The 16,811-nt window shown below is 42.0% G+C and overlaps 1 protein-coding gene across 1 annotated transcript in view; it reads right to left on the bottom strand.

Moving 5' to 3' along the window:
• Positions 1–6,524, bottom strand: part of kcng4a (potassium voltage-gated channel, subfamily G, member 4a) — a 140,004-nt gene extending 133,480 nt beyond the window's left edge. Inside the window, exon 1 of the mRNA XM_062035170.1 lies at positions 6,306–6,524. The gene's annotated coding sequence lies outside the window, so the exon portion shown is untranslated. The remainder of the gene's footprint in view (positions 1–6,305) is intronic.
• Between the last annotated feature and the right edge of the window lie 10,287 nt (positions 6,525–16,811).

The following is a 16,811-nucleotide window of genomic DNA, read 5'->3' as shown; positions in this document are numbered from 1 at the left end:
TATTTTGAAAAAAGAAAACAGTCACTTTGGCGTTCGGTTGAAGGTGCTACCTCAACTTTTAGCCCCCATCTGACTCTCCGGTAATTGCACACGTCTCTTAGGGATTCTCTTACCTCCTCTTAAATGTGTTGGATCTATTACTTGTTGATCAGGTTAATTCCTCTGTCAGTTGACAGGGCAAAAAGACAGATTAACCCTGGCGACCCCGCATGAAAGAGAAAGCTCTGGGCGCACGAGGAGGAATGGCTTGTTAGCGGGATCGGGATTGGTATGACGGAAGGAAAAAAAGGGGACAAGAAATGGAGGGAGGGAATGTGATGGGTGAGGGCTGATGGGTTCATCCTCTCGCAGGATGGACTGTGAAGAATGTGGAGAGACAAGTGCGGGACTTGGAGAGATTGATGAGACATTAGAGAGGACATCGTTCACATCAGGATTCTGTCTATCACGGTCTGTGTGTGTGTGACTTTCATTCTGTCATGCAGTGTTCCTCAAATTGCGGGTCGGTACCCCCTCGGGGTCACGGTGAGCTGTCAGGAGGGTCATAAGCAGCGGGGGAGAATTTCAATATTTTTGTCTACACCAGGGATAGCCAACTGAAATGATTTGGGGGGCACATTTCCAGAAAGCTAAAGAGCAGGGGTGCCAAACTTCTCAGTTCACTCCGTATTTTTCAGACTATAAAGTGCACTTAATCCTTAGATTTTTCTCAAGAATTGACAGTGTGCCTTATATAACCCGGTGCGCCTAATGTACGGAATAATTCTGGTTGTGCTTACAGACCTCGAAGCAATTTTTTTTGGTACCTGGTGTAATGATAAGTGTGACCGGTAGATGGTAGTCACACATAAGAGATATGTGTAGACTGCAATATTACGGCAGTAAACAACATCAAAACTTTAAATGTTCCATTGAAAATAAAGAACATTACACACGGCACTCAAAAATATGTCAAAATGTTTTAGTATGACTGAGTTATTGGGTTAAAACAATTTGGCCGGGGGCCGGGCTGTATGTATGTATGTATGTATGTATGTATGTATATATATACTAATTGACTGAAAGAGCGCAAACTTGCCACTGATGACGTCATGTTATTGATGGGAAAATTTATTTTTAGACAATATGATTTACCTGAGCGGCTAAGAGACATTGAGAGTAACGATCGGTAGAAAATGGTTTAGAAAAGACAGATTAAAAAATTATATATTTTTTTTTAAAAGTATACATATATATATATATATATATATATATATATATATATATATATATATATATATATATATACACTAATTGACTGAAAGAGCGCAAACTTGCCACTGATGATGTCATGTTATTGATGGGAAAATGTATTTTATAGACAATATGATTTACCTGAGCGGCTAGGAGACATTGAGAGTAACAATCGGTAGAAAATGGTTTAGAAAAGACGGATTAAATGTTTTTATTTTTTTTAAAGTATATATATATATATATATATATATATATATATATATATATATATATATATATATATATATATATATATATATACACATATATACATATACATATATATATATATATATAATTATTATTATTATTATTTATTTTTTTTACTTGTAGTTTGGGGACCCCTGGTCCAAATGATGAAAACGAGAGGACCTGAAATGGAACCTTTAGGAACACTGCCAGTATAACTAAAGAAGTTGAACAATTGACTGCTGACTGCATCTGAATTAAACAAGCTACAGCAACACTCTAGTGACATAAATCACATTACGAAAAAATGTGTAACTGCTAAAATGGAGAGGACTTAAACGGGTGCCTTGAAGAATCCCTCAGTGATGTAAATCACATGTTTGGACCCCAGTTTGCAAGGTTAAAACATTAATGCAAGAATCTGCCAATTTGTTTACAGTGGTCCAAGTTCCTGCAGGCAGACTGGCCAGTGGTAGGTCGTAGACAGACGACCCCCGGCCGAGGACAAGGCACGGGAGAAGCAGGAGACAACTATCCCTCAAGCCAGCGAGAGACCACACCCCACGTGGGCAGAAAGATGGGACTTCCCACACCCGAAGGGCCCAGAGACTCACCAAAGAACACCCTGCCCCACAAGCAACTGGGACCCAAAGAGAGCCCAAACCTCCACAGGCGAGCACGGCAGCAGGACCACCCAGCAAAGGGACACGGACACCACCACCCCCTCCACGCTAGCAGGGGACCCCAAAGAGGGGGATGGGACATCCAGCAAATACCGCAGGATGAAAAATAAAGTGATCACAGACACGCCGATACAAAAGGCCACTACCCCAGCAGCTGACCACCGCGCAAAAAACTGCTGCATGCTCCACGGCACACCGAGGTGCCACGACATATGGAACAATATGCAGTTTCAACATGACACAACAATCATATATTTTTCATTTCTCTTTACAACATGCCCAAAAAGAAGTTGGAAGAAACAAAGCTTATTTAATACTACCAGCTTTCCACTTCATGGCAATTACTTACAAATATGTTCTCACAATAAATAGTTAAGTCATTCATTTAATGAGATGAATAATGGGGTTAAGAAACACTGCTCTTTTTTTTGAGAGAGAAAACAGTGTCTCAATTCTTCCATGTCTTGCATGTTTTAAAAATGGACAATAAAGAATCTCTGAAGTCTTGAAGGATTCAAACCCTGAACCATGCTGTTGTGAGGCAGACACGCCCGTCATGATCCGTGGCCTGGATCATGTTTTGTTTAGTCACGTTCTGTTTAGTTTTGGACTCCCTAAGTTCCTGTTTTGTGCACCTCTGGGTTTGTTTTGGTTACGATGGGTGCTGGTTGGTTTCACCTGCCTCTGATTAGCGTTCGGCACGCTCACCTGCTCCCGGGGACTAATCAGAGAGCTATTTATTCACGTTGTGCCCCACACTCGGTCTGGCTTCCTTATTTGCAGTATGCAACAGGTTACCTTGGGGTAATTCCTGCTTCTATGTTTCTTGAGTCCTGTACTAAGTTTTTGCCTTAGCTTCCCGTGCGATCGGCTCGTGTGTCTTTGTTTGTTTCCTGTTTTTTGTATGTGCTATGATTTATGAGGAATAAATCATATCCTACCTTCACGCTTCATCCGGAGTTGTCCGTCTGCAACCTAGGAGAACAACCCCGCAGTAACATGCGACCCCTACGTGACAATGCCAACCAAATGACATAATATGGCTTTTGTTTTACTACACTGATCAAAGAGAAGAATGCCAGTGAGGTTTGAGGTTTGCAACAGCTACCTGTTTTACGCTAATATTTATTTTTAGCAAACTGTGCAATTTACCTAATTCACTTCAATTTCAATTCAATTCGAACAACTTTATTAATTCCTTTTGAGCAACAGGTTGTGCTTTATATAGCCTACATCAGTGGTCCCCAACCTTTTTGTAGCTGCGGACCGGTCTACGCTTGAAAATTTGTCCCACAGACAGGGGGGGGTTTATGGTATTTTATTTTATTTTATTTTATTTATTTTTGTCATAAAGAAATACAATCATGTGTGCTTACGGACTGTATCCCTGCAGACTGTATTGATCTATATTGATATATAATGTATATTATTGATATATAATATATATATTGTGTTTTTTATGTTGATTTAATAAACAAACAAACAAACAAAAAAATTTTTTTTTTTATTTTTTATCTTTTATTTCTTGTGCAGCCCGGTACCGGTCCGTGGACCGATTGGTACCGGGCTGCACAAGAAATAAAAGATAAAAAATAAAAAAAAATATTTTTTTGTTTGTTTGTTTGTTTATTAAATCAACCAATCGGTCCACGGACCGGTACCGGGCCGCGGCCCGGTGGTTGGGGACCACTGGCCTACATGACCCACAATAAATAGTCAATAAATAGTCAATACGGCACACATCAGACACCAACATGGAGCTTAGAATGGATAAACTGATAGACTGTAAAAGCCTACTATTAGTAAGACGAGTTGTCTTTTACAGGTGATGTAACATTTCACATGCACCAAGTATGTCTTCTTGGTACAAATGAGGAACCACGGTGAGGGATAATACTCTGACCGGCCGCTACATTAGGTACACCTGCACAATCGAGTGAGAGTCAATAAAAGCGCTTGTAAGCTTAATGAAAATCAGAAAATGATACGGTGCACTTCTGACAAATTGGACATTCTAGCCAACAACTACCACAAACATGTTATATGTACTTGTGTAGTGTGGGTTGCTAGTGCCCGAGGCGAGTTAAGTGTTCGGACCCGGACTGTGACTCACTTCCTGTCAAGCCTTTTTAAAGGCCTACTGAAATGAGATTTTCTCATTTAAACGGGGATAGCAGGTCCATTCTGTGTGTCATACTTAATCATTTCGCGATATTGCCATATTTTTGCTGAAAGGATTTAGTAGAGAACATCGACGATAAAGTTCGCAACTTTTGGTCGCTGATAAAAAAAAGCCTTGCCTGTACCGGAAGTAAAGTGACGTCACAGGTTGTGGAGCTCCTCACATCTCCACATTGTTTACAATCATGGCCAGCAGCAGCGAGAGCGATTCGGACCGAGAAAGCGACGATTTCCCCATTAATTTGAGCGAGGATGAAAGATTCGTGGATGAGGAAAGTGAGAGTGGAGGACTAGAGGGCAGTGGAAGCAATTCAGATAGGGAAGATGCTGTGAGAGGCGGGTGGGACCTGACATTCAGCTGGGAATGACTAAAACAGTAAATAAACACAAGACATATATATACTCTATTAGCCACAACACAACCAGGCTTATATTTAATATGCCACAAATTAATCCCACATAACACCTCCCCCCTCCCGTCCATATAACCCGCCAATACAAATCAAACACCCGCACAACACACTCAATCCCACAGCCCAAAGTACCGTTCACCTCCGCAAAGTTCATACAGCACATATATTTCCCCAAAGTTACGTACGTGACATGCGCATAGCGGCACGCACGTACGGGCAAGCGATCAAATGTTTGGAAGCCACAGCTGCGTACTCACAGTAGCGCATACCCAACTCAAAGTCCTCCTGGCAAGAGTCTCTGTTGTCCCATCTCCACAAGCATGTGTATCCAACTCAAAGTCCTCCTGGTAAGAGTCTATGTTGTCCCAGTTCTCCACAGGCCAATGGTAAAGCTTGACTGTCATCGTTCGGGAATGTAAACAATGGAACACCGGCTACGACGTAGCCGCTACGATTTTGTGTTGCTGCAGCCGGCCGCTAATACACCGCTTCCCACCAACAGCTTTCTTCTTTACGGTCTTCATTGTTCAATAAACAAATTGCAAAAGATTCACCAACACAGATGTCCAGAATACTGTGGAATTTTGCGATGAAAACAGACGACTTAATAGCTGGCCACAATGCTGTCCCAAAATGTCCGCTACAATCCGTGACGTCACGCGCAAACGTCATCATACCGAGACGTTTTCAGCAGGATATTTCGCGGGAAATTTAAAATTGCACTTTACTAATCTAACCCGGCCGTATTGGCATGTGTTGCAATGTTAAGATTTCATCATTAATATATAAACTATCAGACTGCGTGGTCGGTAGTAGTGGGTTTCAGTAGGCCTTTAAACCGTAAGGACCAAGTACTGCAGCATGTTTTCAGCAATGCTAGTCACAACATCCAAGTCAGCACATTTAAACAAGTCATATCACATGCATTTTACATCACTGTACCCATTTGCATATATACACATAAGGGAGACATCAGTAATGAAACTTCATTGCTGGCAGCAGGGTAATGCATGTCTGCCCACAGCCAGTAGTCATGGGTTCAAACCGGGCTTGGACATATGTGTATAGTCATGTGTTTTCTCAGGGTTTCTTTTGTACCCACAGTCCAAAATCATCCACATTAGGTAAATTGGAGACTACATTTTCCATAGGTGTGAATATAATAGTGAATTGTTTGTCTATATGTGGCCTGGGATTGACTGGCGACTAGTCCAGGGGCTACTCTGCCTCTCGTTGAAAATCGGTTGGTGTAGGCTCCAGCGAATGACCGTAAACTGAATGAGTGGCAGAAAATGAAGTGTTTAGCAGAGAAGGAAGAATGATTCGGTTTTCGACAAAAATGTTCGCCCAGATTTTGCCCCGGTTTTTGTATAGCTCATGTCTTGGCTATCGTAGACCAAACATTGCATAAGCATTATTTGTTGAAAAAACTGCAAAAAAAAAATAACACCATGGTGCCAGAGAAAGTTGCCAATGACAGCATTTTGATAAAGAAGGTGAGAAACATAATTGAATTCAAGAAATAACTTATAGCAGAGTACAAAGGTGGCGTCTGTGTGGCTCTCACCTCTCTTTCTCCTCTTCAATAGGGAGGTGTGACGCTGGTTATCCTGATCCCAGTGTGCAGAAAGCAGCAGGGGTCAGCGTGCAGGTAAAACGGTATTTAATCTGAGAACAAAAGGAAAAGCACTGAAGCAAAAGGAAAGCTATGCAATACTAAACAGGCTAGAAAGTAAATATATGCTGGAGGACAGCAAAGGTTTACCAACATGAAGCATTCACAAAAGACAATATTCTGACACCAGCCAGCAGCAATAACTGAACTTAAATAGTCTTGATTGCAAACAGGGAAAAGGTGTGCTGGCATACAAAGTCAAGGTGCTGCATAACCAAAGTGATGGGAAGTGCAACCAAAATAAAAGCACAAGACAGGAACTAAGACACTAAGCCAGACCTGGGCATTCTACGGCCCGCGGGCCACATCCGGCCCTTTGTGAGTCCCTGTCGGGCCCACGTGAGGCCAATCATAAATTACAAAATACATTTTAAAAAGTATCTATGTCGAGTGTGCAATACAACGGTGCTGCTTTTGTTTTGAAAAGCGTTATTTGTATTACTTCCACAGGTAATGACTTGTTCACATAGGTAAATGCGTGTTTGGACATGTTAGGACTGAAATGGGACAAGCTGGCAGGTGTGGCAATCCAATCCAATCCACTTTATTTATATAGCACATTTAAACAACAAAATGTTTCCAAAGTGCTGCACAACAATATTAAAAACAATATTCAAATATTATCCTTAGCTCCACCAATGACTGAATAAAAACAAAATATAATTACATATAAAACCAATATATAAAACAATATAAAATAAACATGATTAAAGACGATTTTTAACAACAGATGGTTGTCCAAATCTGACGGGGAAAAATGTTGGATAATGCAGGATAAAGTGCAGAAATGGACATTTTTGCATTGTATTATACATCAGGAAGTGTTGTGTAAGACAGTGTTTTAAATAAAACCATCAAAAGCAATCTGCTTTTGTATAAAGTTAAGTTAGGTTAAAGGCCTACTGAAATGAATTTTTTTAATTTAAACGGGGATAGCAGATCCATTCTATGTGTCATACTTGATCATTTCGCGATATCGCCATATTTTTGCTGAAAGGATTTAGTAGAGCACATCGACGATAAAGTTGCAACTTTTGCTCGCTGATAAAAAAGCCTTGCCTGTACTGGAAGTAGCGTGACGTCACCGGAGGAAGGACTTCTCACAATTCCCCATTGTTTACAATGGAGCGAGAGAGATTCGGACCGAGAAAGCGACGATTACCCAATTAATTTGAGCGAGGATGAAAGATTTGTGGATGAGGAACGTTAGAGTGAAGGACTAGAATGCAGTGCAAGACATATATTTTTTCGCTCTGACCGTAACTTAGGTACAAGCTGGCTCATTGGATTCCACACTTTCTCCTTTTTCTATTGTGGATTACGGATTTGTATTTTAAACCACCTCTGATACTATATCCTCTTGAAAATGAGAGTCGAGAACGCGAAATGGACATTCACAGTGACTTTTATCTCCACGACAATACATCGGCGAAACACTTTAGCTACGAGCTAACGTGATAGCATCATGCTTAACTGCATATAGAAACAAAGGAAATAAACCCCTGACTGGAAGGATAGATAGAAAATCAACAATACTATTAAACCATGGACATGTAACTACTCGGTTAATGCTTTCCAGGCTGGCGAAGGTTAACAATGCTGTTGCTAATGACGCCATTGAAGCTAACTTAGCAACCGGACCTCACAGAGCTATGCTAAAAACATTAGCTCTCCACCTACGCCAGCCAGCCCTCATCTGCTCATCAACACCCGTGCTCACCTGCGTTCCAGCGATCGACGGTGGGACGAAGGACTTCACCCAATCACAGATGCGGTTGGCGGCCCGGAGACGGAGGAAGTTAAGGTGAGTTCGGCGGCTAGCGCGTCTGCTATCCATCTCTGTTCTCCTGGTTGTGTTGCTGTAGTCCGTCGCTAATACACCGATCCCGCCTACAACTTTCTTATTTGCAGTCTCCATTGTTCATTAAACAAATTGCAAAAGATTCACCAACACAGATGTCCAGAATACTGTGGAATTTTGAGATGAAAACAGAGTTTTTTGTATAGGATTCAATGGGTCCGTATACTTCCGTACCAACCCTTGACGTCACGCGCAAACGTCATCATACCGAGACGTTTTCAGCAGGATATTTCGCGGGAAATTTAAAATTGCACTTTATAAGTTAATCCGGCCGCATTGGCATGTGTTGCAATGTTAATATTTCATCATTGATATATAAACTATCAGACTGCGTGGTCGGTAGTAGTGGGTTTCAGTAGGCCTTTAAATGAAATTATTATTATTATTATTATTAATTATTATTATTATTATTATTATTATGTATCTTACGGTATATCAAAAATAATATTGAGCAAAATTTAATTGAAATATTGTCGGTGTGGCCCTCCAGCAGTGGTCGGGTTGCTTATGCGGCCCCCGGTAAAAATTAATTGCCCACCCCTGCACTAAGCAGAGAAAAACGCCAACAAATTCAAACTATGACATGATGAGAAAAAGTCCAACGTCCCGGGAGGGCGGACAGAGGATGAGGCGGTGGAACGCCTCGCCTTGTGTCCTCGCAACCAGCAGGGGAGAGTCAGATGGCGATTAGAACGCCGCTGCAGCTAGCGAGGCAGGCGTCCACAGAACGGCCACAAAGAGGTGGACGCGAACTGCGCACCAGCAGCCATAAAGGTCCACGCCCGGTTCCTGGGCAATGCTGCTGATGGTGCGGGGAGCGTCCCTGGAACGGCCAGCATGGGTGGAGGGCAAGCGGCAGATGGCCACTTCTGCAGCAGGCGAGCTAGAGGTCCGGAAGCTGCAGGACTGGATGCGGAGCTGGAGCTGACTGCAGAGCTGTAGGCGAGGCTGGCGTCTGCGGAGGAGCCACTGGAGCAGCAGGCGGAGTCTGCAGAGGAGGTAGCGGTCTTGCTGAACGTAGAACGTAGAATGTTGTGGACGAAGCTGTGCCTCCCCAGTTGCACAGCTGCCAGCACCCCCCCCCAGGAAGCGGATTCAAGATGCTGTCTCTGGTTTGAGGGGGGAGCGGTTTGACCCACAACCTCAACGGGAGAAGAAGCCAAAGGTGGATGGGCTTTGGGAAGCTAAGATGCTGTTGTTAGCGGGGGCCTGACTTTGGGAAACCGGGGTGCTGGTATTGGTGGGAGGTGGGTTTTGGAAAGACAGGGAGCCTTGGCCGCGCTGGATAACCGCCCAAGCCGCGTAGACTGAATTCCAGTGTGCATTTGGAATATCGTACTCAGGGTGGGGTGGTGAGGGAGGAGATGTCCGCACCTAAGTCTGGCATTGTGGAGGTTTGTTTGTAGAAGCCACGGGGGTCGGCTTTCGTCTGTGTCGACAACGTACTGGAAAGGTACTCGGCCAAAAAGTGTTTATTGGGGTCAGATCCCCCACGCCATAGTCTCCAAGTCTTTCGGAGAGTAAAGCAGCAATGGGAAGTGCAACCTAAATAAAAGCGCAAGACAGGATCTAAGACACTAACCCAGGAAAACACCAACAAACTCAAAACAAGACATGATCTGGCGTGAACAGAACGTAAAAGTGATGTTAAAGGTCATGATAGGTTCCGCACTAACATGAAATATATGACATTTGGGATCTCATATTGTAAATGTATGAATGTTTGAAATAAACTTACAACAACATCTGTTTTCCTCACATGTTCCTGAATGGCAATAAGGAGACACATCTGTCCCTGGTTGTCAATCAGGAGGCTTCTTATGCCCAGTGTCATCAGATGGGCAGCACTGGTACATGCCTTGTAATTGCAGTATGTTACTGGTCCACTGGCATTCTGCATCTGCTTCTGCCTCGCATTACCTTGGTTTCCTTGATTTCACCCATGGTTCATTGCTTTGACCAAACATGGTTGTTGGGATTAGGATTCAGTTTATTGTCATTACACATGCATTGAAAATATAAGGTTATGAAATATGATTTAACATTAAACACAGAAGTGCATTATTTGTGTACAGTATCTATATGTTTATGTACATTATAAATAATTTTAGTATTTAGATAATAGCATTACTTTTACCTGCACGTTGTCTGCCATCTCTGCACCGTAGGGTCCCGCTGCCTGCAATGATGCGAAGACGCAACAGTTAATTTATTAGTTTATTTCATCATCTATTTGCATTGCAACTATAATTATTCTCGATAAATTGTGTTTTGTGTAATGTGGATTCATTGGATTTACCAATTCAGTCTGACTTTTTGGAATGAGTCGCTAACAAAAACCAAGGTACCACTGAATCTTAGACTTAGACTAAGACACACTTTATTGATCCACAAGGGAAATTGTTCCACACAGTAGCTCAGTTACAAAGGACGGAAAGGATAAGGATGGAAAGGACGATGCACACAAGGGCACAAAAAGAGGGTGAAAACAAAGGTATAAAGTAGACTACAAATTTACCATAGTAGCAATATAAAATATAACATATGTAATATTTACATATTATATACACTACCGTTCAAAAGTTTGGGGTCACCCAAACAATTTTGTGGAATAGCCTTCATTTCTAAGAACAAGAATAGACTGTCGAGTTTCAGATGAAAGTTCTCTTTTTCTGGCCATTTTGAGCGTTTAATTGACCCCACAAGTGTGATGCTCCAGAAACTCAATCTGCTCAAAGGAAGGTCAGTTTTGTAGCTTCTGTAACGAGCTAAACTGTTTTCAGATGTGTGAACATGATTGCACAAGGGTTTTCTAATCATCAATTAGCCTTCTGAGCCAATGAGCAAACACATTGTACCATTAGAACACTGGAGTGATAGTTGCTGGAAATGGGCCTCTATACACCTATGTAGATATTGCACCAAAAACCAGACATTTGCAGCTAGAATAGTCATTTACCACATTAGCAATGTAGAGTGTATTTCTTTAAAGTTAAGACTACTTTAATGTTATCTTCATTGAAAAGTACAGTGCTTTTCCTTCAAAAATAAGGACATTTCAATGTGACCCCAAACTTTTGAACGGTAGTGTATACAGTATATAATAAATACTAATATATGAAAGTATTATATTATATTATTATATAATACATACAATATATAACAAATCCCAATTACCATGTACAATATTACAGTATATGTAACACCTGCAGCAAAAAAGGGCAGCTGCATATTGAATTTTGAATATGATTATACTATATTATATTATTATTATACATAAGATATTAATTATTTTTACATCTCAAAAAAGTTGCATTTGGGGCAACCAACCCTCCGTGAATCCCCATGTTAGACTTCTGGTTAAATTAATGACTCTCAGATACTGCCAATCAAAAGTGACCATTATTATCTCCTTAAAAGGTGTACATTTTGATACAGCTCTTTTACTGGCTCTCATTGAATTATTTTCCTGCAGTTCCCTCATTAAAGCTATGAGGATCTATTTGAGAAATGTTGTTTTACTGTACTTTCTCATGCATCTTCTCTGGCTTGTGCACATACTTTCACTAAAAAAACCCCACCATTTGGCTTGTTTACCAGATTATTAAAATGAGAGTTTTATGGGTTGTTTTTAGAATGTAAACAATGCATTGCCAAATGACTAATACAAGGATTGTGAATTACTGGCATTGTATTGTGGACATCAGTTTTAAAGCGGATAAACCAGGTGCTAATTGTGGCGCCTTCTGTGAAAGACACATCTGTCTTTATAAAAAAAATAGTGATAACGGATTTACAATCCCAACAAATGGATAATACAAAACATCTAAAAATTGCACGCTTGGAGGAGCAGAACCATTTCAAATGAGCCAGCGGTGTAAGGTGAACCAATTCACATTCAGGGCACTTTCATGGCTTATCAAGGCTCCCGACTGACTTGACAGTCTTTCTTAGCATAAAATGGAAAAAAAAAAAAAAAAGGAATTTTCCACTGCAGGACAGCATGTGACTCGCACGCTGCTGTCCTCTCAGTGTCACCCTTTTCAAAGTCCTCATTTCATCCTTCATCAATTTCATGTCATTTTTTTCCCACCAATCTGCACTTAAACCATTAAAATAATTTGCCTTTGTCAGGAAGTCTGCTTCTTCCCCTGAAATTGAACTGCACAGAGGTGATGTCTGGTATATTCCTGTGCTTGTGGCGTTCAAAGGACGTCAAATAAAAGCTTCTTTCTCCTCCATCTCACTTTCTAAGAAGTTAGGTAACTTTAAAAAGTCTCTTCCAAAACTATTAAGCAGCTCCTGCAAAAAATAAAACCTTTAACCTCCAAGTTGTATGGAAAGCTTATCAGTGCCTTTTGCATGAGCCCAAAGATGTTTGCTTTTGCTGAGGAAGGAATAAAAAAAAAAGCTGCTCTCACCCAAAAAAGGCAAACATTTAAAGAGGCTCGCTACGAAAGATAAATGACTCTCATTCTGGAGGGAAGCCTAAAAAATACACTTTATTGCACAGTGTTTTTCAACCAGTCTGGTGTGCCTTGGGAGATTATGTAATTTCACCTATTTGGGTTAAAAATATTTTTTATGATGAGAAGGATTGCATTATATCTCAAATGATGTCATATTCAGGAAGTACACGAGTCTAGCTGCATGAACAATGTGATTATGACTGGGCTTCGGATAACATGTATGCCTAATGGTGGAGCAGCTGATAACAGAGGAAGAAAATATGCTACAAGTGGCCAACTTTCTGCAATCAGAGGCGGTGGATGTGGATGTCAACAGCATCGAAACATGCACACCTGGCGTCGTAGTCATAAAGGTCACCAATAAAAACAATAAAGTGGCTTTGTTGAGGCAGTGAGTCAAACTGAAGGGAACGAACATCTACATCGACGAGCCTCTGACAAAAAGTAGGGGAACATTTAAGACACTTGGAGCGCCAACGGTAAAATCTACATTAAGTTAAATGGGGGACAGAAATAAGCCAAAGTACTTGTTGTTAAAGACATCAGAACTGGACAAATATTGAAAATGTGCATGAATATAAAAGACCCAAGTCGTACACACTTGATGCAGCTGATGCCAACAACTAGAAAAATAACTGATTATGACAGTTTACAATAGTAAGTAATACATTGACTTTCGCCGATAAGTTACTAACAGAGGTGGGTAGAGTAGCCAGAAATTGTACTCAAGTAAGAGTACTGTTACTTTAGAGTTGTATTGCTCAAGTAAAAGTAAGGAGTAGTCACCCAAATATTTACTTTTTAAAAGTAAAAAGTGTATTGTGAAAAAACTACTCAAGTACTAAGTAACTAACAGAGGTGGGTAGAGTAGCCACAAATTGTACTCAAGTAAGAGTACTGTTACCTTAGAGTTTTATTACTCAAGTAAAAGTAAGGAGTAGTCACCCAAATATTTACTTTTTAAAAGTAAAAAGTGTATTGTGAAAAAACTACTCAAGTACTGAGTAACTGATGAGTAACCTGTTCGTTTAATGATGACGGCAACAAATAATGCACAAAAGCATAAAAATAGCAATGAACAAATTCAGAGCCAGGAATATCTCTTAAGCAAATAAAACAATAATATATTAAATAATAATACATTAAAATAAAAAAAATTAAGGAAAATTGAGCCACAATAACTTAACAGCACCATAGGCGTAGTAGGCAGAGATTACAAAGGAAAATAACAAGTTAGCCTTTACGCAAACCATAAACTCTGATAGGTGTGGGCTGCACCTGGGAACACACTGTGCACTTCTGATTGGTGTTTGTATGCATGTGTGAGCGTGTGTGTATCTATGTCTGTCTATGAGGCTGCAGTGCGTTAATAAATGTCCCCACACGATGTACATTTGACAGTGATTCATAGCAGGGAAGCTAACATCAGCCTACAGTGACAGCCAAAATATCTACTAACGTTACTTACCGCGATGTGCTTCCCCAAATTTGACGTTGAGTTCATGTAAGCTGAAATGTCCACTTGTTTGGGGAGACACGTATGACAACGCATTACATAACTGTTTTTTTGGTTGTCTGAAGCGTGAACATCGTTTTTATGTGAGGCCAGGGGTGTTTGCATTCGTTGTTGTCACTGCCATTGTTGTTGTTTGCCGCTGAAACTTCATGTGCAGTTAATCATGTGACCGCCTGGCTCTGTTTGATTGGTGAAACGGAGTCAAACGTTACCAGTGACTGCATTTGATTGGTGAAACGCAGGCATGCGATAGATTCTACTTTGAAGGTCTATCTGACAAACCAAAACAAACAAAGCGTGCATTAACAGATCGATAAAAATCAGTAGCGGGTAGCGAGCTGAATGTAGATAAATGGAGCGGAGTAAATGTAGTGTTTCTTCTCTATAAATATACTCAATTAAAAGTAAAGTATGTTGCATTAAAACTACTCTTAGAAGAACAATTTATCCCAAAAGTTACTCAAGTAGATGTAACGGAGTAAATGTAGCGCGTTACTACCCACCTCTGGTTACTAAGGCCCTGTCTTAAACCGGATAACTCCCTAAATTTATCATAATTTAGCCTAAACCCCGTTGTCAGCCACACTAACCCATCGTTTAAGGTTCCCCTCCTTGAATAATTTTTTATACGGGTAAGAGCACCGTGTATTTCTTGAACCTCCGGCTCTTAACTCTGTGTGGACTCATCGATCGTTTACAAACTGAGTTTGGAGAGGAAGTGACGCCAGAAAGGCCGCGCCCCACACAGGAAGTGACGTCAGAACGAACGCGCCACAGCCAGCTTCATAACAAGCGGTTTCGTAACTCGGAGGCAACCACTGGAAAGACGGGGGCGAGTCAGCCAGACATGCCCGTGTTTCTCCTTCTTCTACATGTACAGACGCTTGTGGAAATCACACATGAATACTTTAAAAGAAGGAAACACGCAATTGCAGCTATTTCAGATACAACACATCTCAGATGGCGACAGAGCAATGTTGAGCGACTCTTTTAACTCTTTAAAAATTACAATATAACCCCTTTAAGTAACCTTATTTTAAGATGTATGCGTAGTATTTTGTCCCACGTGGCCCCACATAAAGCAGAACCGTAATAAAGCCAATTTCAGGCAGATTTGATCAGAACAAACACGTTCACCTGCGGTTACGCAGTCTGGGTAGTAATGAGGTGACCTTGGGTGCATGTCAGAACCCCTTGATGATGTGTTCTTCATCAGCCGTTTAATTATCCAGAAGGGTTGTTCCTCCTCGCTACCCTCATTTGATCATCAAAGTTGGCCTTCCATAAGGACACAAGAGAAACGGTAAGCAGTCCTTTGGAAACATGAGGCCCGTCCGTGCATGTCTCATTACAACTCTCCAGTCTCAAGGCTCAGGTATTCCTCTGTCATTCGCAATCTCATTACTGGTAACAGAATCCACGCCAATGTACCCTGCTGGCATCAAAAGCCAGTGCTTGTTATAGCGGCCAAAAGCAGAAGAACAGTGTCTACGTGATCAGCAACGCTAATTAACATCAAACTAAATGAATGACTACTGAGAGCCCGGACCTGACTGTGAAGATAGTTGCTTTCACACGACGCTTTTTGGTGCTTCTTAATTTTGGAGGGTGTCTGTCACTTCCATTACAGTCCAGTCAGATCAACTAGAAAGTAGAAGAGTGAACTACATCGTTTCATGCCTTTTAATCACTTTATATAACCTCCTTCTTTACAACCAGTGAAAGATCATTCATACCACCTACAGTAATAGAACTATCTGTGGCAAACGCAGGAAACACAAGTTTGCCGTTTCTTTCAATGTCTTTATTGCAAGACTGCCAACAAGAATAATGGTACAATTCAGAATGTGGCTTAATTGTGTGCTGAGAAGACATAAAACCACACCCCGACCAGCTGGGTGTGAGCATGGTCCCAGTGCCCGTCACGTAGCTCTCCTCCGATCATCCAGACCACATATGTCAGAGTCAAGGCCCGCGGGCCATATCCGGCCCGCGAGAAGGTTTTTTACGGCCCTTGGGATGATCTTGATTTATTATTAGAACCGGCCCGCAGACCGCAGATCTTTTTTTTTTTTTTTTTTTTTTTTTTTTTTTTTTTTTTTTTTAGACCGCAGATCTTTTACACGCACCAAGCGGATGCCGGTCCAAGGTTCCGAAAGGGGGCGAGCGGCCCGCCGGGACGCGCCTGCCGGCCGAAGGGCTGCAGCCCGGCCGTCAGTCGCGGAGCCCGCCGTGCCACGCGCGCCAAGGGGGCGGGCCGAAACCCGGCCCAGAGGCCCTGAGACTTCTGCTTTGTTTCCCCAAACCGCGCGTCACCGCCGGGCCCGCACCACCGTCGGGCTGCAGCCCGAGCGTCGGTGGCGGAACCCGTCATGTGCCGCGCGCGCCAAGCGGAGCGGGGGGGTCAAGCGGGCCGAAACCCGCAGGCCACCCCCTCACCACGAGGCCCTGAGACTTCTGCGTTTGACCCCTACGCGCGGCCCGTCGGGACGCGCCCGCCGTCAAGCCACGAGGGCCAGCCGTCGGGTCGCGGAGCCCGCCGTGCCACGCGC

Source organism: Entelurus aequoreus, linkage group LG24 (assembly GCF_033978785.1).
Source record: "Entelurus aequoreus isolate RoL-2023_Sb linkage group LG24, RoL_Eaeq_v1.1, whole genome shotgun sequence".
NCBI classification, from domain to species: domain Eukaryota; kingdom Metazoa; phylum Chordata; class Actinopteri; order Syngnathiformes; family Syngnathidae; genus Entelurus; species Entelurus aequoreus.
This window is presented reverse-complemented; position numbering and strand designations above follow the sequence as displayed.